At 39.0% G+C, this 23399-nt stretch overlaps 1 non-coding gene across 1 annotated transcript; it reads right to left on the reverse strand.

Annotated features, from left to right (window-relative positions):
* Window positions 1-22695: 22695 nt before the first annotated feature.
* On the reverse strand, window positions 22696-22802 carry LOC136207661 (small nucleolar RNA R71). The gene has a single exon (XR_010676791.1). It is a non-coding gene; the product is annotated as a small nucleolar RNA R71 (small nucleolar RNA).
* Window positions 22803-23399: the final 597 nt, after the last annotated feature.

A 23399-nucleotide genomic window follows, 5' to 3' on the forward strand; every position in this document is an offset into this window, starting at 1 on the left:
CCGGAAGTTCATACAATGTCATCACAAGAGGAGCATTCGCCAAGCTCATGGTCGACCCAATCCAAATGGAAACCACCATAGTGGACATTCTGGGAGTTACAGGGCACACCATCCAAACAAAGGGCCAGGTAACATTAGATTGTGAGTTAGCAGATGAAGATCAAATTTGGAAAGGAGATCTGGAATTTTCCATCCTAGATGGCCAGTTAGCTTACAATATCATCCTTGGGCGACCCTTTATCTCCGAAGCTGCAGCTCTTATCTCCATACGCCACTTAACTCTTTACATCCCCACGGCTAAGGGAGGTGTAATGATCAGAGGAAGCCAAAAAGTGGCTCAGGAGACGTATTCGGCATCATTAATGATTCACCCATAGTCTAAAGATGAAGACGAGGAAGAACTTGTCACAATGGCCTTGGGTGAAACAGAGATGTACCTCATGGCGGATGAAAAACAGGTACGGATGGCTAAAGGGCTAAAGGGAGAAATTAAGGAAGCTATCACCAAGGTTCTCCATGAGTCAGAAGATGTCTTTGCATGGAAAGATGAGATTCTCCCCAGGATTAGTCCAGATGTGATCACTCACAAACTCAACATCGACAAGGACGCGGTACCGGTGGCATAAAAACGGAGAAACCATGGCCCTGAGAGACAGAAGGTGATAGGAGAGGAGATCACCAAGCTCAAATGGGCGGATGCCATTGAAGAGGTACTTTATACACAGTGGCTGGCGAATGTAGTTCTGGTCAAGAAAGCAGATGGATCATACCGCATGTGTATTGACTTCACAGATCTCAACAAAGCTTGTCCCAAAGACAACTACCCCCTGCCGTGTATTGATATCCTAGTAGATGGGACCGCGGGACATGCCATGTACTCCTTCACCGATGTGAAGTCGAGTTATCACCAGATCCCAATGGAGCCTTCGGATAGAATCAAAACTTCATTCGTGACTCACCAAGCCACCTATTGCTTCAAAGTCATGCCCTTTGGGCTTAAGAACGCAGGTGCAACCTATCAACGGATGATGAACAAAATATTCGACAAAAGCAAAGGTGATAACTTTTCTGTTTATGTGGACGATATGATCATCAAAATTACCACTGTAGAGAAGCATGCGGATGACATAAAGGAGGTACTGGGCGTACTCCGACACCACAACATTAAATTGAATCCGGAGAAATGTACTTTTGGAGCAACATATGGAAAGTTCTTGGGGTTCATGATTAGCCAGAAGGGAGTGAGCCCAAACCCTGACAAGATCAAAGCCGTCTTGGAAATGAAAGCGCCGCAGAATATTAGGGAAGTGCAGCGTCTTAACGGGCGTATCGTAGCCTTGGGCAGGTTTATCTCATGTTCAGCCCGACGATGCCAACCCTTTTATGAAGTAATCAAGAAGCAAAAGGCATTTGAATGGAGCGAGGATTGTGAGAAAGCCTTCCAGGGGATCAAACAGTTTCTCACGGAACCACCCCTAATGAGTCGACCCTTGAAAGGTGAGAATCTCTACATGTATGTCTCAGTTATAGATAAGCCCGTTTGCACGGTCATGATAAGGGAAGAAGAGGGCCAGCAATATCCTATCTATTACGTGAGCAAAGTATTAAAGGATACTGAGACCCGATATTCCAAACTGGATAAAATGGCACTGGCTGTCGTCACCACATCAATACGCCTCAGGCCTTACTTTCAAGCTCATACTGTCATAGTTCGTACAAGTATACCAATGAGGAAAGTGTTGCAAAAGCCAGAAACTTCAGGAAGGTTGATGGAATGGGCAATCCGCCTAGGAGAGTTCGATGTTCGTTATGAAAGCCGATCAGCCCTGAAAAGTCAAGTCTTGGCAGACTTTGTGAATGAATTCACTGAAGAGGGAATGAATCTCCCCAAATTCAAAGTTGAGGAATGGACGATGTACACAGATGGGGCTTCTTCGGCAGAAGGTGCAGGTATAGGCATTGTGATCAAAGGTCTCCAATATATAAAGCTACACTACGCAGCAAAATTGGATTTCCTCACAACCAACAATGCAGCTGAGTATGAGGCTTTGATATTGGGACTACGCCTGCTAAAAGAAATCACTCCCGAGCGGATCGTGATCTACAGCGATTCCAAATTAATGGTCAACCAGGTGATCAAAAATTTTGAGGTCAAAGATGACATTCTTGCCAAATGTGTTGAAGAGGTAAAGAAACTGCTAAATCACCTCGAAGCCAAAGACACCAAGTGGGAATTGATCCATGTACCCAGAGGATCCAACACGGAGGCTGATCACCTAGCCAAAATGGCTTCAAGCAAGGAGCATTGGGCGGATCTGCAATGCCCGTTTGAGGTTAAAACAACACCGGCATTCGCCTCGGAGGCGGTATCCTTACTCATGTCTGTGGAGAATGATTGGAGATCACCAATCTGCCAGTATCTAACAGATGGTGCATTACCTTTGGACAAGGAAGAAGCTCGGCGGATCGTAAGAAAGGCAGCCTATTTCTCCGTGATAAATGATTGCCTATACAGGAAGTCTTTTAGCCACCCCTGGCTGAAATGCATCGTGCCAAAAGAGGGACAACAGATCCTCAAAGAGTTGCATGAAGGCGCATGTGGAGCCCATGAGGCATCTGCCTCCATTTTGAAGAAATCCAGGTTAGCAGGATTTTATTGGCCTACAGTGGAACTTGATGCTCAAAAGTTTGTGGAGTCTTGCCATAATTGTCAGATTCATGCAAATGAATCACACACTGCTAAGCACCTTCAAAGGCCCATCATCGAAGGTCGACCCTTTGCGGTCTGGGGAATTGACATTGTTGGACCATTTCCTCCTACCAGAAGACAGAGGAAGTATGTTGTAGTGGATGTGGATCATTTCACCAAATGGGTAGAGGCTGAGGATGTCTCCTCTATCAATGCTGAACGAATGGTGGAGTTCGTCAAGGATAACATCATAGGAAGGTATGGAGTTCCTCATACGATTATCACTGACAATGGAACACAATTCAACTGTGCAGAGTTCAAAACTTTCTGTGAAGAATTGGGCATTCTGAACAGATTCGCCTCAGTTTATTATCCTCAATCGAACGGTATGACCGAAGTTACAAATCGGACGATCGTTAAAGGAATAAAGAAAAGATTGGGAGAGCATGACAAGAAATGGGCGGATCAGTTAACGAGCGTTCTATGGGCATATCGCACTACTCCCAGAATAGCCATGGGCGAGACACCGTTCGCCCTTTGTCACGGTGTCGAAGCTATAATCCCAATTGAAATACAGGTCCCAAGTGACAGAGTTGCATTCTATTACGAGGATGAAAACAGTCAAAGGTTGAAAGAAAGTCTTGATCAAGTGGAGGAAAGGCGAGAAAAGGCATATGTACGCATGGTGGCTTACAAGCAGCGGATCGCAGCTTATCATGACAAAAATGCCAAACTTGTAAATTTGAATGTGGGAGACCTCGTACTCCACAAAGCAGACAAAATCGAATCCAAGGAAGGGAAAGGGAAGCTGGGACTCACCTGGACAGGCCCATACAGAATAGTCGACAAGATTGGGTTCGCCACATTTAAAATTCAAGATATGGAGGGAAATACGCTGCCGCGTACATGGAATCTCCAAAATCTCCGCAAATATTTCGCCAGAAAATAGAATGTAAACAAGGTCTTGAGTACTCTTTTTCCTTTAGTGAGCTTTTTTCCCATGAGGTTTTTCTTATTAAAGGTTTTAATGAGGCTCACATATAAGACCCGCTTGCTGTTATAAAGCGTATCACCAATTAATAAAAGGCAATTGTTCTCTTGTCAATTTTCCTTTTTAAGTATTTTCTTGCAGCAATATAAATATTCCAGCCCAAAAAAGAAAGGGGGCACCCAACGCTTCCCATACAAAAAAGTACTGCTATCATGACACAGCTATTTTTTCTCCTCAAAGATAGGAGAACACTCTCATGGGCGGATCAATCCTTAAATGATCCCCATTAGAGATAGAGTTAAAACATTTCTCGGATGCGAGATCTTTACACTCTCTTACATCCTTCCCAAAGAAGGGTTCATAAGTCCTAAGGGCGGATCGATTCACCTCAAAGATAGGGAGCAAATCGATCCCCTAAGGCAGCTTAACTTCCTCTAAAGGAATAAAACAGCTTTCAACCTTCACAAAGGTTCACACAATGAAGTATGGCTGGCCACCTACTTCAAATCAATCCTAAAAGCCTATAAATTTACTTGCACAAAGCATAAAGTAAACACAAATGAGTTATAGCAAGGATTAAAAATTGTACTTAGTTTTACAAAACTAAACATTAACAGGAGCATCCTCCTTAGCATCGTTTACATTAGATGCGCCCTCCAAAGGGGCTTCCTTCTCTACAGAAACAATTTCTCCTTGAGGAGTGGTACCATCGGTTATCAGCTCCACATTCTGGTCATCCGCCTTCGGAGGCACTTTATCGAGGACCTCTGGCTCAAGGTCGATAAGGGGTTTGCTTTCCTCGACAGATCCATTCATCACCTTGCGAATGTAATCACGGATGTAGTCCTTGACCTCCGGGATTTTGCGATACTTGAGGACCACATCCACATCGGGAACCACGAACTCAGGATCTGTAAAATCAATATCGGGATACGCCAGCTGGACATACGCCATGATCCACTCGCCATAGTAATAAGCTCGCTCCCCGGCCAGGATCTCCATGTCCTCCAAAATAGCTTCACGTTCTTTCGCATCCGCATCAATTTGCTTCTTCAAATTGAGGATCTCCTCATCCTTTAGGGCAAGTGCGGACGCAGCGTCCGCCTTGGCTGCGGCAACCTCCTTCTCCAACCTTTCTATAGTGGCCTTATCCGCCACTCCCTAAAGGAGCTCCGCTTCCATAGCACGCATACGGGTGTATACCTATCAATACAAAGGCCCATTTAAGCGAAAGAACCGCAGCAAAAACTCCCTTCAAAGGAAGATCATTCTTTCGTCGAAAAATGCAAAAGGATAAAAGGAACTTACTGTAAGAAGCTCAGTTTTTCCCATCTGAACATGGGCTGATCCCGAGATCAGGTTTTGACTCCTCCGCACCTCGCCTAACTGACCAAGAGCTTCGTCCAGGTCATTGATGATGGATTCATTCCTCAAGGATCCCTCATCACCATATTTGGCAGACCAGTAACTGCCCAGGTCAGGCTTCACCATCTGCACAAAGATTGGAAGGTCAAAACTTAGATTCACAAAATAGGAAAAAGAAACACTACATCAACTTACTTGTTCCTTCTCAACAGTGGGTATCGCGGCTCTCATGGCATCCGCCATAAACTTTCGTCCGCCGGATACTACAGGCTTCTTCTTCTTCTGTAGAGGAAGATCAGCCATTGTATCAGCGGGACGCTTTCCTGCGCCTTTCTGGGGATCCGCTGTCTGCTCCTTCTTTCGAGCCGCCTCCTCCTTCTGTTTCTTGTGCATCTCTACAAGAGCGTGACTGGCCTTAGACAAACCCCTGACAAAAGAACCGTAAAATAATCAAGGTTCAAGGAAAAACAAAGTTACCTTCATCAAGTTGTGTAAACTTCACATAAGTGATCTCGTTCCCTTCCCGACGGATCAAAGGGATGCCATTCATCATGAAGTCCAAGGCATCGGCGTATGTCCAAGCCTCTGTCTTGACACTTTTCATGACATTCGCCACTTGCTCATCACTGTTTGTCAATATTCGCATGTCTCCAGCCATATGCAAAGGCCTGGCACCCCAAACCGACGGAAAGCCTAGAGATTCGCCCTCCTTTATCTTTACATAGAAGAACTTTTCATCCCAAAGATGGACATTGGACATCTTGCCGCTAAACGGCGAATAGGTTCCAAACTTAGCAAAAGTGTAAAAAGACTCGGCTTTTCGTTTCGTCGGTTTGTGAAGAGTTCGGAAGACACGAGGATTACAAACTACCCCTAAATTTGAAGCCAAGTAACAATCCAGAGCTACATCTAACCAGCCATTTGGATGCAGCTGGCTAACAGTGATGTTAAAGTAAGCTAAGATGTCCGCCATCATCTTAGGAAGAGGAAGCCGGAACCCTCTTTCTACGTGACAACTATATACAGATAAATACCCCGTTGGCGGACAGGCGGGTCGCTGATGAGCTTCCGCCAACATAGTCTTATACTCCTTTATCCAAGGAAAACGATCCGCCAGACGCGCTAGATCCGCGGCGCTCATGCGAGAGGAAGTGGACTCCGCACGAGGCGCCTTTTTCCTAGACGGGGCTGAAGAAGATGCCTCCATCCCCGAAAACCACCTAGAATCTATCGTCGGAGCAAGACGAGCAACGGCGACGGAACGAGTTCGACCTCTATTACACGCCAAGTTACGCAACTCAGCTAAATCACAACTAACAGTACCTTCGGAAGAATCAGAATTCTCCAAAGAGGAGGAAGTCCAGCTAACTATGGTTTCGGAAGAAGTGGTCAAATTAAAAAGTTCACAAGTAGACCCAGAAGATGAAGAAGAACTCCTAAACATTCAGCAATCAAAGCAAAAATTCACTTACATGGGAGTTAAAAGCTTTGAAAGATTCCGAATTCTGGAAAGGCTCTGGGAAAAAGAACTCGACGAAAATGGGAGAAGAATGCAAATGCAATGGAAAAAGAAGAAGAGGAAGAAAGAAGATGGTTTCTCTCCCCTCGGGCGACGCGCCCATGACACATGTCACCCATCGATTGACATCGAACAGAGTGACCATTAATGCAAGTCATCATGACGACGCACGAAGAAGCTCAAAAGCCCTAAAGGACTTTAAAGGAACTTTAGGGGGGCTTCTGATAAAATTGGGATATTATCCAAAGGATCAAAGGAGATATTCACCTAGAACGGCCACGTATTAATCGCCTGATACCGGAATGTTACGGCGTATCAAGCAAGGGGACCCGACAGGCGGATCACCAAGACTTCACCACAAGGGATCCGCGGGCGAACCTATGTGGCGAATCGCCACGACCTCTCAATCTGCCAGCGGAACAGCTGAGCCGATCCCGCAATAAAGACTATTAATAAGCTATTAATAAACTAACGGGCATACTTAAAGGAAACCTGTAACCGCCATTAATGAAGCATTAATGGAGACTTTCTAGTTACTAATGGTTACAACTTCACTACTATATATAGCTTGCATCTCAAGCTATCAAGGTACACAGACACAATCCTAGAAACCCTACTTTGTCATTTCAGTTTACTCTTTCACACTTTATACTGACTTTGGCATCGGAGCTTCCCCCCGTCGAACCCAATGACGCCCCCTCACAGGGACGGAAGCTAATCAGACATTCTCCACAAGTCATCACCTGCGGTCGATTTAGAGGCTAGGGTCGCTAGAAAGAGCTATATTACCTGCGGTCGATTTAGAGACTAGGGTCGCTAGAAAGAGCTATATTACTTGCGGTCGATTTGAAGACTAGGGTCGCTAGAAAGAGCTATATTACCTGCGGTCGATTTAGAGACTAGGGTCGCTAGAAAGAGCTAGGGGGAGACGGTCGATCAAGAGACTGAAGACAAGGAAGGAGCTTGCGACATGGGGATCAGGTATTTCCCCTCCCACTCTATAGGTGTCTTTTACTTTAATATATTTCCCACTGCATGTGTCGCATTCACGAAAAAGTTTTTTCGAAAAAGCACACACGTCACTGTCAAAATAGAAAAGTAGGGGCAACTGTAGACACCGAGTCGGAGGACCTGTGATGAAAAACCACAACGGACGGTTAAAGCGGTTGGTTCCATTGGTTTAAAAATAAAAATCACAAGAAAGCCCCGGAGAATTGGGTGTCGGTTAGAAGGCAACTAATAGCGCCCCCTAACGGGCGGGCATCCCACGAACGCCAGACACCGCACTCGGCGCGTCAAACGCTTGTCCAAGCCAGCGTTTGACGCGCGCCCGATGCTCGTTGGGTGGCCACCCGACTCCCATTGGGCGAGCGCCCGGCGTGGGGCGTGCGCCCAACCTACGTTGGGCATCGCCCAACGTCTGCTAGGCGCGCTCCCAACAGAGGTTGGGCGTCGCCCAACCAAAAGTTAGACGTCGCCCAACCTGATGTTGGGCGTCCGCCCAACACCCGAGGTTGGGCGCACGCCCAACCTCGGGATCCGTGCCTATAAAATGCACGGATCCCCATGCATTTGAGAGGAGGAATTTTAGGAGCTTCTCTTTCTAGAAATTTTTTTTTAGAGAGAGGAAGTAAATTTTTGGGAAAAACATTTTTTTTCCTAAAAATTGAAAATTTCCAAAAAGTTAAATATTTTACAAAAATACCGAAAACATCAAAAATCACAACTCGTGGAATCAACCGACTTCGACTGTCAATACCGATCTTGAGGTATTATCCGAGGACTAGACTCGTTTAATTTATTTATTTTATTCTATTTATTTTATTTATAGTTTCGTTTATTTATTTGTTTAGTTAGGTATTTATTTATCCCTTTTATTTATTTTCCCGTATTTATTTAATTCCCGTCTCAAATAAACGTTTGGTTTTGTGTTAAATAAAAAACCTCGTTTTAAAATCCCAACACGAACCGTGACCCGATTTAATGGTAGTTCGGGATTAAAACGTTGTAAATATATAATTTAAAAAGCTTTTTAAATTAACGCTTTAAAATAAAACATCGTTTTGGGAGGCTCCGTTATAGACTATGACCCGATTTGGGTAGTTCGGGGACCAAAATGATAGAATTGAGTAGATCTAAAGCTTTTTAATAAATCTGGAAACTTTTGGACTGTTTCTGTAATTTTACGTTTTCTGTCACTAAAAGTGGTTTAGTGGCGGATGTTCCGTCGGTAAAGCTGCTGGAACTTTAAAAAGCCCATTTTTGAACCTTTTTCTTAACCTTTTGGCCTTTGTTCTTGTATATATGTATATAGGTAGCTATATAATATATTTATTAAAATTATTTTTGGATGTATGGGTAATAATTATGTATTATATATTTATCTATTTCTCGTTTAAACTTCACTTATATTAATCTAGTTTTTGTAAAATCATATGTATATATAATTTTGGGTTATTCAAGTTGTATTAGTAAATGTTTTGAGGATAATTAGATGTTATCTTGAGATTTAATGTGTATTTGGGGGATGTTATTTTCTATATATCTATCACAATTGTTATTTTGGGGTTTAAAAGTTATTTTCTTATTTTTCCATGAACCTTGTTCATTGTTTTTACTTGTTTTTAATTCAAGCATTGTTTTCATTATTATTTTTACTTATCAACAATTATACTATATGTTATTCCTTTATTTCCTTATTTTTTAATCTATAGATATAACTATTATTTTTTAACCAAAATGTATATGTATATGTATATTTACCCTTCTTTGGACATCTATATGTATATATTTTAAATGGGTTCTATTGGGTGAGTTTGGGGGATTCAAATTGATCATCATTGTAATTGTTGTGGATTAATTGAGTGAAAAAGGGGAAAATAAATCACAAAAAGAGATTTCAATTTGGTTATTTAAACTAAGAGTTTTTAGAGGTTCCTAAAGTAAATAAAAGGTTTTGGTTCGTTATCCTTTTTAAACGACTTCCTAAAATATCACGTTTTGAAACCTTAATCCGTTCCAACAACGGATTAAGCGAACCTTGTAATTAAAATCGTTTTCTTGTAAATAATAGAGTTGTGAATCGTTTCTCTATCTAAACGGTTTTGTACAAAAATAAATGGACTTGTATGCTTAATCACGTTTTTTGGTTAAAACTTCTTATTTCACGTTTTCCAAACACTCAAACCGTTCCAACGGCGATTCGAGTGAAAAACATGTAAATTAACGGGGTTTTGAAACGTATCTAAATCGTTCCAACGACGATTAAGGTACGAACCATGTAAATAAACCTTCTTTCGGTGAGTGAGATTAGTTTAGATTTGATGTATAGCTTAAAGCAGAACTCACGTTGTAAATAAATCAATCCCTCATTCTATCTCCCTCTTTCTTCTATATATTCTAATTCATGTAAATGGGTGATTCTTTACTAAAATGACTTTCCATAATATGCTCAAAACGGTTTTCAAAACGAGAAAAAAAATGTTTCAAATGAATTTTAAACTTAAAGAAATATGCGATTAGTCCGTTAGTGCCTAACATGCTAAGTAGGAGGCCGGTGGTTCAGAACCGGGCGATGTCGGGGTTCCTAGTAGCCTTTCTCCGGAAAGGAGCTAGCCTTCTCGGCTCGTACCTAAATTTCCCGAACCCTCACCGGTCTCCCGCAAGGGATTAGTGTTCATTTCCCATTCGTGGGTGGCGACTCTTTCATACTCCGAGCTCCGGCCCTGCCGAGCATGTCACACCCGACCCTAAACGATATCAATTGGCATCGGGCGTGAAATAGAAAGATCATAATCAATACTTAGGAGTCTCCAGTTTATCCAAATATCATTATATTACAATTGAAATACCAAAGTTCTAACCATAATTCTAACAATAAGCAACCAACTTCCAAATCTCGCCTAAGCAATCGGGACTCTATGACAGATTCGGCCTATATCCGGTCTAAAAATGCATCACAAGATTCAGGTACGAATCTGATTTTCCAGCAGCACCTATATAGACAATTCTCTATATCTCTAGCTCAAAGTTATGACTTAAAATCTGAAATTCACATAGAAGCATAATCAATAGCTTCATTTGAACCGTAATTTTACAAGAAAAAGCAAAATTATGAAAAACCCTAATTTTACAAAATTCCTGCATAACCCTAAAATATCAATTTCTGAAACTTCTTTGATTATATATATATATCTATATACATAAAACTCAAAATATAGTTTATAGTTACTTACTTTGGCTATTAATTGAAGAAAATACACCCGATCGATCCACCGCTAAATTCTGTCTAAGACGTTTCCCTCCAAACACTGTCGAAACTCAAAAACTCTTCGGTTAGGACTTAGATCTATGCATAAGGATGCTATGGTTTCAATTTCAAGTGATTCGGACGGTCGAATCTCCGTAAATCAAAGAAACGGTGGAGAAACGGTTCAGAGAAAACTGATGAATTTATCAGGAATAGAAATAAGAAAAAGAAGACGAGGATGGCGATGGTTCTGGATGATATATATCCAAATTTAGAAAATATCATATTTGATCCTCCATCTTTCTATAATCTTTAAAAATTACTCTAAACTTTTATTTTACACATAACACCATCAAATTAACTCCAAACTTTTCCTATAGCACCAAATAAAAATTATACACCCAATAATTATAATATATATTAATATCAATATATCAATTCTAGAAATTTAGACACGGACGTGACAGGGCGAGGCCGCGGCACCTACATGTCCCTTAAGGAAATCGACCATCCTTTGTCTCATAGGATTCTAAAAGATCCTTTGAGGTGATGAGTTTGTGGATCGTGATGGGCCACCATCCATTGGGTCTGGGCCACATCGATCATTTCCGACCTATTTGAAGTTAGGCTGGGGCCATCCTTGACTTTTTTGGTCCTTTATCACACTTTGGGCTTGGACCGCAATGAGGATAGTGATGATGTCACACACGTGATATTATTTAGTCTGATATTAGTTATAGAATTTTATCGAAAAATTCTGAGGTTTACGAGGTTCCATAAATTCTCTTGTAAATTGTTTGTGGTTGGTCCAATAATAAATATTCCACCTTTTCCATTGAAGTGGGAAAAATTGGTCAAACCACATAAATATTGTGTTTTGAGTTAGCCTATAATTGAGTAAATTACACCAATGGTATCTGAACTTTACCCATGTTCACACTTTGGTAGTTGGATTACATATTATCCTAAAAATATACCTCAAGTAATGGTAACCGGACAATTAAATATCTTTGACTGGTAAGTGATAGGTCAACGCAAGTTTGACCATTTTTACATAAATAATTGAGACCCATCAAAAACTAACCTAAAAATACTACTCTACCCTTTAATAATTCAAAAAATGTTCAATTTCCCATTCTCTCCCTCTTAGAATATGTTTCTCTCTCTCTCTCTTTTATTTCTCTCTCTTCGAATCTCACTGTCTCTTTCATTCTCTCTCTTCCAATCTATTCCATTAGCGGTTGTTGAAGAGGAAGCTCCAGAATCGATAAATGGGTCGAATCTTGAAGAGGACGTCATGGCTGAGTGAGGGCCAGAAGTCGAATTCTCACCAGATTTAGATTTTCCTATCGAGCAATAGAACTGAGATTCTGGGGAAGTAAAATCGGCATCTGTTATAGTAGGACAAATTCCATTACAAATTGGAGTTGTCAGGGAAAATATTTGAAATTTTCTTATGCTTTTGCTGTTACAAATTAGAGACGGGTTATCAAAAAATGTTCATATTCCATTATATGTTGTAAATACGTTTGACAGTTTGTTTCAACATGGTTGAACGTATTTCCTATTTAAGTTGATTTAATTGAGGTCAAAAATGTACATGAGCAGTTGTATTCACTGGTTGAAAGGTAACTAAGTTTTTCTTTTACGGTTATTTATAGTTACTATGGCCAACATGATGAAATTTTCTAAACTGATTTGACTGTTCAGGTCGAATGGTGAAATTTTAGGTGGATGAAGAATTTGAAAAACAGATCTGGATGTTGTTGCCTGAGAGAGAATGGAAGAGAGAGAGAATGAGAATGAAAGAGAGGTTGAGAGGGGAGAGAAAGAAACTAAGAGAGAGGCAGAAAATTTAACATATAAAGAAAAAAAATTAGTCAAAATTTTAATTAAAAATCGTCAAAACTCGCGTTGACCGGTTAGCGACTCGTAAACATACTGAATTGTCCGGTTTTTACTTGAGATATATTTTTAGAACAAAATGTAATTTAAGTATCAAAGTGTGAACTAGGGTATAGTTCTGATATTATTAATGTAATTTACTCGCATGTAATTTCACTTTTGCATATCAAGTTTGTTTAACTAATATCTGATTATAAGGGTTGTATGTAAATTGTAACATTCTCCATGCTGTGTTTTTCAACCAAAAAAATGTCATTTTTTCCTTATTAAATAGTTGTAGTTTGAGAAATATTCCCAAATTAGCAGTAGTTAGAAAAATATTGCCAAGGCTTAAAGTACTATTGCCCCATTATCGAAAATCTTGATCTTTCCCTATAACTTATTATTTGGTAGCATTTATTACTTACTATTTGTATCGCTTCCCCAATCATATCAAAATTTGTAAAATCTCAACTAATGTGTATGGTAAGCTAATAGTTCTGTTAAATTTTTAACAGTTTCGTTAACAGCTTAGTGATCGAAAAAGTTCTATTAGATATGTTAACGTTTATTTTATTTTAATTGATAATTGCCATGTGTATTATCTAACCGGTCAAAAATCATGTCATGTTGGACAATTTAACGGAACAGTTAACTTGCTATCACATTAGTTGACATTTTACCTATTTGATAGATTAGGTGAGGAGCAAATGTTACTAAATATTATAGGAAATAGGCAATACTAAAATTTTGGATAGATAAAAATGCTAAGGAGTAAGTAAATATCCAAGTTTAAAATGATAAAATGATTAGTTGAAAACCATATTGAATTGCTTGTAGTAGATGATGCAAAATATTGGTTGTAAAATGAGAAACAAACGGGTACCTTTTTCTGAACCTAATGATATATACCATTCTCATCGTTAGCAATTGAGTGACAATTCCCCCTTTATGAATATGACTTGAAGATTGGGATATACTATTAGATAAATGCACCCACCCACCCTGTCTATGATAATTTATAATTTGATTGGATTAGATCTTCATTTCCTTAATTCATGATAATATGCTTCAAAAACAAGTTTATCTTATTCATTATTGATTGGTGGAGACAGGTGATGAATAGTATTTCATTATATATATATATATATAGGACCAAATCAAATGTGGCCCTCTTCAAGATTTGGTTATTCGCAATATAAAATAAATGTAATGTAATGTGGCTAATAACTCATTCATCTTCGAGAGGGACTTTCCATTCAAAAATAGAGTGAAAATTCTTCAACACATCCAAATTCATCTTCATTTCATACAAAATTGACACTAAAATAAAGGGAAACTAAATTTCTAACAGAGAGACTCACAAAACAAAACATTAATTTATAAAATAAGTTGTTACATATGAGCCCGCTTAAGGAGAATATGCCCATTTGAGATAGATATGGCAAAAGGTGCATTCTTGTTAGGATCTGGATCCGGATCGATGGTTCATATATCGCATAATTAGATTTATCCTCTTTCCTTTAAATATTTTCTATTGTAGGTATTTAAACAAATCCTATTAATTACCAATAGAAACTTAGTTGAGACAATAGCTTTCATGGTATCAGAGCTTTTAGAAGTTTAATAACTCTAAAATTCTTTCCTTCCTATGTTTCTGTTTCTCTTTTTCAGCAATATGGCTACTAATGGCTCAACACCGGCTGCTTCCGAACAATCACACCCGCTACATCCACTCATCTCACAAACCAAATGACCCACAAACTCACTTCCACTAATTATCTTCTGTGAAAAATTATGCTGCAATTGAAAGGGCAAGGGTTGGCACATCATGTTGATGCAACTGTCCCCCCACCATCCAATGAGCTACCTATCAGAGTTGTTAATCCGCAATACAAGATCTGGGAACAACAGGACTAACAAGTCCTTTGCTTAAAAACTTGATATGAATATAATATACCTAACTCCTAAGAGCAAGTGAACTCTATTGTATCAAGTAGTAAATGTTACGAAGAACAAGTATCTAATGCCCTATTCGTACTCGAATTCTATATTATATAAGGATTGAATTACACATGCTAATTTTGTAACCTTAACTACTAATAAAGCAATTAAACTAGAAAAGCAATTGAACAATTAATATGTTTAAACGAATGAACAGAAGACTAGGGTTTAGGATACCCATGCTAACTCCTACGAATCGATGCATGTATGTTGCGTGAATTTAAAGGTTAACTCGAGATGGTGATTTTTCATTAGAAAATAGTAACTCCGGTAAAAAAAACTTACTAAATCTACCTCAAACATTATTAGGTCGATGCTTGGTTAGGCAAAATCCCTAATAGTGCTTGAAGGCATTAGACGCTATGAAAACCAAGGGTAAGTCGTGACCTAGACCACGACTATCCAGTTAAGATATAGGATTAACTAATATGCTGAATTGACTCATTTACTTGATTAGGTTTCTCAATTCAACTTCTCTACCCAATTACTTGGTTAGGTTTCTTAGATAGAGGTAAGCATTGCTTTTAGTTAATTCTCGTCCAATCCTACAACACAACCTAAACGCTTATTTCATAATCCCTATTTGCTAAGCACAGTTTACCACCATCCTAGCCTATAGTGTTTTAGCTCATGTCTGAGCTAATACGCAGAGGCATAATGGGATGGGTCGAATAAGAAGTTTTGTTCATCAGGTTTACGTTTATTAATTCAAGAATATGATGAAGGAAGATGGAACATCAAATCAAATAAACTGAACTTGATTCATAAAAAGGTGAAAAACAATTAAATGTCAAGTTTGCTTAACTAAACTGATAATGGAATGAAAATAGTAAATTAACTAAAATCTAAAGACATGGAACTAAACTAAGACTAGGCTATACTAAGGATAAATCTACGATAATAGTAATATATAGTTTGAGCTCCTATTTATAGTGCTTGATGTCACCTCCCAGTCCAAATAGGTCTTCTGGCCTTTTTAGGGTCGAAATAGAGTGATCGGAGTTGGATTCGGATTGGGCTTTGATAATAGGAATCCTTGTAGAAATTTGGATTGGATTGTTGCTCACTGAGCAGCTTGGCTTCTGCTCGTCGAGCAATGATCTTTTTCATGTTGACTTCTTACGTTGACTGCCTACTGATGTGGCATTTTCGATGGGTGAATGGTTGCTTTTCGAGCACTCTGTGTGCTGCTCACCGAGCATTGCTGCCACTTAGCCTTTTCGTTCTATTTTGCTCTGTTTCTCATGCGTTTGTTCCTAAAACAACTCAAAACACTCATTAGATGATTAATAGGCAGAAGATACTATAAACTAGGGTATTTAAGACTAGAAAAGCATATAAAATGGGGCTAAACTATATCTTAGACTTTATATAATATGGTGATAACACTAGATCATTAACTATTTGACAGTTGGGGTTTTACCTCAAGTTGTTGGTGCATAAACGACTCTTGAAGCATAAACAACACTTGTAAAAGCTTTCTCTATAGGATCTCGTTCTCAAATTCGTGATCCTAAACAGAAGCTTCACAATCTTCGACATGATAATGATTCAATCGGTGTTTATTTACAATCGGCAAAGCTCATCAGTGACCAATTGACAGCACTCCAACATCCAATTTCGAAAGATGATCTTGTTGAACAAACACTTGACGACCTTGGTCCAGTATATAGACCATTTGTTCATGCATTGAATACTTCCTCTCAATTACCAAAAGGGTGGAATCTTGGACTAGCAAAGGGCTTTCCTATGCGGGTAGACTTCAGCTCACCCCGTCTTACGCATCTAGGGCAAAAAAGAATTCCATAGAGACTACAACGAGTTCAGCTTGCTAGCTTAAAAGGGCCTAGCTGATTGGGGAGCTCTGCTGTGAATTTGATTGAAGAAAGGCAACCGAAGCAGAAATGGCTTCTCCCGCCTTTGGGCTTCGAATGCAGTAAATTGATCCAATTTACTAAAGAAGATTTCCGACATTCAACTCGAGGATAGCCTTTAGCAGCTAGAGAGAACTAATTGTTCCAGACAATGATATTAATGTTTTGTCTGAGATATATGCGAGCTTGATGAATTCGCTTTATGGAAGTCCTTCCTGGTATTATTGCTCCCTCTCACTTCCGACTTTCCAATCTCGATTTATCGTTCAAAAGCCGCTTCGATAGGTAAAAATATCGAAGACATTGAGAATATGTACTTTATTTAAGTATGAAGCCCCGACCAACTGAAATTCCCGATCACCTCGCGCACAAGTATGGACGTCCCCTATTGGGATGTACCTTTTGGGATTGCATTTATCAACTACTACCATCAACAGATATGTTAGGGGTTCCCCTGAGGGCTTGCCTGGCAGATTTGGATGACTTGGATGCTGGGGAGATTTGGATAGAGTTAGTTGTACCGAAAGACTTGACATACGAAGAAAAAGGACTGCTGCCTGATGAAGGAACATCGTGAGTAATGTCCCAGAACCTCAGGTTAGCTGCCACTAATCGAACTCTAACAGGATCTCGTTGAAGCAGGCCTGAAAAAAGGAGAGGGGGTTGTTCGAGAATTGGGGTTGCGGAAGAATTGGTTCGACCCCCCGAGAAAAGGAGAAGAGCGAGGGCCACAAATCTCACTACACTGATGTAGACACCGAGTCGGAGGACCTATGACGAAAACCTAAAACAAGACGGTCGAAGCGATTGATTCCGGAAGTTTTGAAAAATATATAAAGAATAATAAGCTAAGGAAAATTAACGGCACGGCGCGGGCACGCAACGGCATCCCGCACGCGAACGACGATGGTCGAACGCCCGCTTGACGGCTCGAGACGTGCGCGCGGCGTCCGTCGGACGCACCGCGAGTGGCACGCTCTCGACGTCCGAGCAATGCCTGGGACCGCTGGCGGTGCGCACCCTCGTGGGCCGTTGAGCACACGTGCTTGGCGGCGCGAGGCGCGCGTTCGGCGGCCGCGACGTGCGAGCGTCTGGCTGCACAGAACGCGCGCTCGGCGGCCACGGAGTGCACGCGTCCGACGGCGCAGGGCACGCCCCGAGGGTCGCCGGGCGGGCACCCAACCACGTCGGGCGAACGCCCAACGCGTCGGGCGGACGCCCGACGAGGGTCGGGCGCGGGCGCCCAACCTCGCGTTGGGCGCTCGCCCAACATTGTTGGGTGGCCGCCCAACCACAATGGGCGACGCCCATTGTTCCGGGATCCGTTTCCCTATATAAGGGCACGGATCCCAAGGTGAAGGGAGGCCTTTTTTGGAGGAGGAAAAACTTTCTCACTCTAAACATTTTTAGAGAGAGAGAGAGTGGATTTTTTTGAGAAAAATATTTTTTTTCTCAAAAATTCCAAATTTCCTAAGTTCAATTTTTACTAAATTTTGATTAAAATCGGGAGCTCGCGGTTCGTGGAATCAATCGGCTTCGACTGTCAGATACCGAATCAAAGGTATTATCCGAGGACTAGACTCTTTATTTTATTTATTTCTCTCCTTCTATTTATTTTTTATGCCATAGTTTTTATTCCTTTAGTCATTTATTTATTTTGTCACGTTTTATTTAGTTAGCGTATTTATTTAATTTTCGTTTCGTGTTAAATAAAATTCGGTTTTGTTTTAAAATAAAAAACCTCGTTTTGGATATCCCAATACGAACCGTGATCCGATAAAAAGGTAGTTCGGGTATCGAAAATGTTGTAATTATAAGTTTTTTAATTTAAAAGAGGTTTCCAAATAACGTTTTAAAATGAAAACATCGTTTTAGGAACTTCCGTTTTCGACTATGATCCATCTTTGGTAGTTCGGAAGTCCAAAACGATTGAATTAGACTTAATTTAAAGCTTTTGGATAAATCTGGAAAATATTGGAGTGCTGCTGTAATTTGTCAATTCTGTCACTAAATGCTGTTTACCGACGGATTTTCCGTCGGTAAATCTGCCAAAATGTAAAAAATGTCATTTCGGTCCCTTTTTCTTAACTTTTAGACGTTTAATCCTTAGTATATATATATATAATTATGTAATATATTCTTTTCAAATTGTTTTAAAACTTTAACATATATAATTATTTTAGGAGATTGGTATTCCATTTTTATTCTAATTTTTTTTATATATGTACATATTACTTTCTTTTTTATTATTATTCATTTAAATTACATTAAATTCTATTTTAAATGTTATTTACTTGGGCATTTTGGGAGATAATTAGTAGATATTGGGGGATGAACATATAGTCTTTTTGACATTAGGATTATATTAGTTATGTATATATATAGTTTTGGGGCATATTTGGGTTATCTTAATTATTGTTAAATAAAATTATTTTGAGTGATAAATGCCATTTTCTTATTTATGAATTTCATTCACTATTTTCTTATGTTTAAAGTATAAATATATTATTTTCATTATTCTTTCTTATATATGTATTAGATAGTATATTTTCTTTTACTCTTATTTTATGTCTTTTGGGCTAAAATGTGTAAATATATGTCTATATTATTTTCTTTATTTCTTTTGGTCATTTATAAGTCCATGTTTCAAATGGGCTTCACTTGGAAAAATTAATTTTTGGGCCTAAATGTGTTTATTGATGTAATTATAATAATTAGAGAGTCCATTAAATAGGTGGGAAAAATAAAAGACAAAAAGAGAGTTTTCAATTGGATTATTTAAATTAATGAGTTTTTTTTAGATTTCTAATGTAAATAAATAGAGTCTTTTTGTTAATATTTCGAATTGTCTTCAAAACACCATGTTTTAAAACCTTAATCCGTTCCAAAGGTGGATTAAAGGATCATTGTAATTAAAATCGTTTTCATTGCCAATAATAGAGTTTTGAGCCATTTTCTTAAAGAATTTGTACAAAATAAAATTGACTTGTATGTTTAACCACGTTTTCTCATCAAAAAGTTTTTATCTCAAACGTTTTCAAATACTCGAGTCGTTCCAACGGCGATTCGGGTAAACTTCATCAAACGGGGTTTTAAAACACACCTAAATCGTTCCAACGACGATTAAGGTGCGAACCATGTAAATAAATCCGTTTTGGGGAAATAAGTTAGTGTAGAATAAACACACAACATAACATTTAATACGGTTGTAAATAAATCACTTCTTTCTTACCTCTCTCTGTGTATGTATAAACATAAATGGGTGATTCTTTACTGATATGGCTTTTCAATATCATATGGGTTTCCAAAAAGAGAAAGAAAAGGGTTTCAAATGAATTTTAAACTTAAAGAAGTATACGATTAGTCCGTTATCGCCTAACATGCTGAGTAGGAGGCCGGTGGTTCATAACCGGGCGATGTCGGGGTGCCTAGTAGCCTTTCTCCGGAAAGGAGCTAGCCTTCTCGGCTCGTACCTAAGTTTCCCGAACCCACACCGGTCTCCCGCAAGGGATCGGTGTTCATTTTCCCATTCGTGGGTGGCGACTCTTCCATATCTCCGAGCTCCGGTCCTGCCGAGCAGCTTGATTCCACGATTGGTTGCTTTCGGCGCCAATCACCGCTTACGTCGCCATGAGGTTGTCCACCCTCCGGTCCGCCCGGAAGATTAGGCCGCGGAACCTCGTCTAACAACTGACCATAGTAAACTCATTCTCGAAACTAATTAACATTAATCCCATCCCTCTCCCTATCGTTCGTAACTCACTTCTATTCTCGTTGGGATTGGAATATAGATGGGGAATCTATAGATCGTGGGGACTTAGATATTCTATATCTTTTTTATCTCACACTTCTAATAGAACCAAGAGACTAGCTGTTAAGCCCAAAATATACCTAAAATATCATATATAAATACGTTAAATTTACATTGAAATCGTGCTAAATATATTCATTTAGAATACTTTTACGTCTTTATTTACTTGTTTGATGCAAGGTACTTAATTATTTGGTTAAATCCAAATAGGAGCCAAAACGGATCTAAAACGGAGCTAAAATGGAGGAAAAACCTAAATTACGTGCCAAGAATACGCATCAGTCAGAAGAACGCTCAAGGAGGACAAGAAGCAGTCGAGAGACAGAGAGAAAAGCCCCTATCGCGACTGAGATTTTCAGAATCTCAGTCGCGACATACGAAAGCCGAACTCCGAAAAAATGAAATCTTCAACTCGCCCCTGCACCCCCTGTCGCGACTGAGATTTTCAGAATCTCATATGAGACAGCGAAGAATTCTGCACATATTTCACATGTTTTAATCCGAGAAACGCGTCTGTTCGTTTGGATAAAAGCGACCCTTCACCAACGGACATGACCCATCATTTATAACCCTTCAACAACTATAAATAAGTGATCCATTTCAGAAATTAATGTTGTTGGCTAAGTTAGAAAAGTTAGAGAAATCAGAGAGTTATTATGTTGAGTTTCTGATTCAGAAAAGAGTCAGAAAGTTAGATTTCATTTATGTAAACAAACTTGATGTACACAAGTTGTTATTAGATTAGTTATAAACACAGTATTAGTTTAGTTTCAAAGGTTGATCAGAGACAAGTTTTCATTCTGGTAGCGGACTAACCAAGTCTCTATTTCGAAGATTCAGCGAGAAGAATTAACGGCTGAAGCGCAAAAGGGTCTGACAAACCTACGGAGTTTGAGGGAAAGATTGACAACCCGGATCTCAAAGTTTTCGTCACAATGCTTTCCATGTTTCTACTTCTCTGTTAACTTGTGAAGATTCACAATTCATTAATGATATATTTATTTTATTCAATACATTCTTTCTGTTGTTATTTTGATATTGTTCTGACAAAATGATTTTCAAAATGATAAATTGGTGTTTTTATTAAAACGTTTTATACCATCTTATTCATATAAGAACTTTGTTGAACTCTTGAAAGAATTAGTTTTTACGGATGATATGATCGCTGATCGCGGCTTATCGGATATAAAATACTAATTTGATTAAGGTAGAAATCTGCTCCGAACCAGAGAGATTTCTATGGTTCAAAGTCATTTAATTGAATAAATTCCTATATTATTACATGCCCATAATCCTACCAAAGTTATAGTTGATTTTCGCTTAATGAAAATAAGTTTTATACCTTCTATTTATTCCAATTACGGAAGTGTCTGTCTTATAATCAAAATCTCAAGACGGAATTGTTCTCTAAATTCAATATAATATTCTTATCTAATCCTAATTTACCCGAACCAATTCAATCAATTAAACGATTTTCTTTTGTTAAACCTAAACACGTGAATAAAACTGAATTAAATAAGGTTTTAGTTAAAAAGCGTTCCCTGTGGGTTCGATATCTTTTATTACTACAACGTATACCGTGCACTTGCGGAAATCGCTCAACAAGTTTTTGGCGCCGTTGCCGGGGAACGCTAAAATTTTTGACAAAATTTTAGATTTTTCGTGTTTTATTTCGAATCTAGGTTTAAACATACTTATTTTAACTTTTATAATTTATTAATTTTAATTTACTAATTTATTTATTTTCTAAATTCTGTTTTGTAGGTAGTTTCGGTTCGTGCAAGATTTCAGGTTCATTCGCAGTTCTCGAAGTTCAGGCATTGTACCAGACCCTATAGACCCAGAAATTGAGAAAACCATTAGGAAGAACAAGAAAAACAAGAAAAACACAAAATAAGACTCCAGTAAAAACATATACCGAGCCAGAAAAAATGGCAGATCCACCAACACTTATGGATTACGTTAGGCCAGGTGTGGCCGGTGTGACCAATAGTATCATTAGAGCCAGAATCACCGCAAACCAATTTGAAATTAAGCCAGCTTTGCTTAATATGTTGCAAAATAATGTAACATTTTACGGGTTACCTAACGAAAATCCTAATACCCATTTAGCAAATTTCCTTGAAATTTGTGACACTTTTAAAATCACAGATGTGACTGCAGAAGCAATCAAACTTCACCTCTTTCCTTTCACTTTGAAGGATAGAGCCAAAGAATGGTTAACTTCTATGCCAGCCGCAACTTTTGCCACTTGGGAACAATTAGCCCAAGCATTTTTATCAAAATATTTTCCTTTAGCAAAAACCGCAAGAGTCATAAAGGAGTTAACATCTTTTTCTCAAAATGATAATGAGACTCTCTATGAAACTTGGGAACGTTTTAAAGAACTTCAACGTTTATGCCCACACCACCAATTACCCGCTGAACTTTTAATGCAAACATTTTACAATGGACTAAATCCTACAACTAGGGGTTCATTAGATGCTATGTCGGGAGGGCTATTTATGAAGAAAACATCAGCCCAAGCAAGAGAACTTTTGGAGGAAATGGCAATTAACAGCAGTATGTAGCCCGCGGAACGTGGACATATACCGGTGGCAAAACCATCATCCTCAACCACACCATCAATTAAAGGTATAGTTGAACTTGATCCAGTCGCGATGTTACAAGCCCAATTTTCTGCTTTATCGCACAAAATTGATAAGTTTATGGCACCACGCGATACCAATGGTAATCCAATCCAAACGGATGTGGATTATGAAAACATGAGTGAGGTCGAACAGGTAAATTTTGTCCAAGGGCAAAACCAAACTAATAATCCTTATTCTAATACTTATAATTCTGGATGGAGGAATCATCCTAACTTTAACTGGAAAGATAACAATAACAATAACAATAATGCAAGTGCTAATCAAAATCGTACCACTAATTATCAAAATCAGTCAAGAGATACGATTAGCACTTTATCTTCTAAAATCGACAAGTTTATAGATGCTATCAGTGGAAAAATAAG

The sequence above is a fragment of the Euphorbia lathyris genome, chromosome 9, assembly GCF_963576675.1.
Source record: "Euphorbia lathyris chromosome 9, ddEupLath1.1, whole genome shotgun sequence".
NCBI classification, from domain to species: domain Eukaryota; kingdom Viridiplantae; phylum Streptophyta; class Magnoliopsida; order Malpighiales; family Euphorbiaceae; genus Euphorbia; species Euphorbia lathyris.